At 38.1% G+C, this 2,500-nt stretch overlaps 1 non-coding gene across 1 annotated transcript; it reads left to right on the top strand.

The window, feature by feature from the left end:
- The first annotated feature begins 1,255 nt into the window (after positions 1-1,255).
- LOC133820246 (small nucleolar RNA R71) lies at positions 1,256-1,362 on the top strand. Its single transcript, XR_009886671.1, has one exon. It is a non-coding gene; the product is annotated as a small nucleolar RNA R71 (small nucleolar RNA).
- The last annotated feature ends 1,138 nt before the right edge of the window (positions 1,363-2,500 follow it).

The following is a 2,500-nucleotide window of genomic DNA, read 5'->3' on the forward strand; positions in this document are numbered from 1 at the left end:
CCCAAATCCAACATACAACGCTCAATTCTTTTATTACCAATAGTGCAAGGGATAGTAAAAGTACTAGGATCCTTACACTTTGGTGGAAGCTTCTTTTGAAGAACTGCAGAAACATTCTCCCCCACACTAACTTTTTCATTACCCCTCAACTTACGCTTATTAGTGCACAATTCTTTCAAAAACTTGGCATAGCGCAACACTTGTTTAATAGCGTCAACAAGAGGAATATTCACTTCTACCTTGCGAAATGTATCAAGAATTTCCTTGTCAACCTCTTCCTTTTTAGTCTTCTTCAGTCTGCTTGGGAAAGGAGGTGGGGTGACAAAAGTAGGCTTAGGGGTTGGTTGTCTTTGGAGGCACATCTTCATCAACCAAGCAATCAGCTTGTGGCTTGGATGACAATTTAATAGGCATTGAAGGACTAGGTGGATCATATTGCTTCCCGCTTCGCAAAGTTACTACACTAGCATTCTCCTTGGGATTCATCTCAGGTTGTGAAGGCAATTTATTAGATAGATGAGCTTCCAACCTGTTATATGATGCTGCTAATTGTCCCACTTGATTATCCAAACTTTTGATGGAAGCTTGGGTGGTTTTCTGAAACTGAAGAGTATGTATAGCAATTGCATTGATTAAATACTCAGTAGAGGGTTTGGCACTTGGTGGTGGAGCAGCTTGCGGTGCTTATGATGGTCTAGGTACAAAATTATGTTGAGACCGCTATTGCAAAGTGAAACCAGGTGGTCTCGCAGGTGTAGACTGTGGAGCAACTTGTTGTTGATTCCCATAATGAAGATTTGGATGATCACGCCAACCAGGATTATAAGTTTGTGAAAATGGTTCATAGTACATCTGACGTAGTTGACCAGGGAAATTTCCTACAGCATTAACACCCTCAGTCTCTCCCTCAAATAGAGTAGGGCAAGTATCAGTAGCATGCCCCACAACCTGACAGATTCCACACGGCCTCACCTGTTGGCCTAAAGCTAGTTATTGTACCACTACAGTTAATTGAGCCAATTGTTGACCCAACTGATTAACATTCGAGGTGCTCACTTTATTAGCGGATTTGGGTGGTGGAATAGGATCTTGGCGAATGCCAAACTGTTGTGAATTAGCAGCCATATTAGAAATCAAGCTCCTGGCTGCAGCAGGAGTCTTATCAACTAGTGCATCCCCACTGGTTGCATCAATCATACTCTTATCCAGTGATTGTGATCCTTCATAAAAGTACTGAATGAGGAGTTGTTCACTTATCTGATGATGAGGGAAACTAGCACACAACCGCTTAAATCTCTCCCAATATTCATACAAAGACTCTCATGTATATTGCCTTATACCACAGATCTCTTTCCTGATGCTTCCAACTTTAGATGTTGGAAAATATCGCTCCAGGAACATAGTTTTCATACCATTCCAGGTTTCAACAGTACCAGGTGGAAGATAGTACAACCACTATTTAGCTGCATCCTTTAGGGAGAAAGGAAAAGCTCGCAGTTTAATTTAATCTTCAGTCACTGCATCAGGTTTCATACTAGAACAGACAATATGAAACTCCTTCAAATGTTTATTCGGGTCCTCACCAGGCAGCCCATGGAAAGAAGGCAATAAGTGGATGAGGCCCGACTTCAACTCAAAGTTAACATCCAAAGGTGGATACTGGATGCAAAGCGGTTGTTGGTCAAGATCTGGCGCTGCCAACTCTTTCAATGTCCTTTGTTGGGACATTATTCTATAGGATTGAACTGAATCGTCAGAATCAAATTCGTTGTTAGACGGTAATGGCACTTTAACCGGATTGACTTGTGGAGCAATGTAACGTCCTGCATTTTCAAGTACCTTTAAACGACTCGGATCGGGATTTTTTTCCCCGAGTTAAGAATATTATTTTAAATAATATTATATTTGTTTGGAAATTATTCCATGAGTTATTGCTAACCAAATTAAAAAAATTGTGATTTAAAAGTCAAGATAAGACTTTCGGTCCTGGACCGACACAAAAACCCTGATCGGGTAAAAATCTCGGAAAATAAAATGAAAAAATATGGAAAATATATTTTGGGCATAAAATACATTCATAAAAGTTAAAGTTTTGTCAAAAATAATAAACCTAAAAGAAAATGGAAATTTTAGGGCATTTTGTGTTAAATGCCTAATTTTACCGAAACGGGGAATTTTATTCCACGAATAGACCTTTGGTTAAAATGTATTGTGTGATTAATTAAATTAAATGTGAGAGACATTTAATTTAATTATTTAGTGTTAAGTTTTGTGTTTAAAACTTAAAAAGAGTGAAAAAGGTATAGAAAGTCAATTTGGACTTTTCTTCTTAGGAAATAATTATTAACCTTTATAAAAAAAATGAAATGATCACATATATAACAATGGGTGGCCGGCCATGTGATGTTTTGAAATGGTGTGGACCAAATTGATTAACTTTTAAGTTTAAATCTCATTTATTTAATGTTGGGGGTAAAGGCAAGTGGGTAAAACACTTGAG

Source organism: Humulus lupulus, chromosome 2 (assembly GCF_963169125.1).
Source record: "Humulus lupulus chromosome 2, drHumLupu1.1, whole genome shotgun sequence".
Classification (NCBI taxonomy): Eukaryota; Viridiplantae; Streptophyta; class Magnoliopsida; order Rosales; family Cannabaceae; genus Humulus; species Humulus lupulus.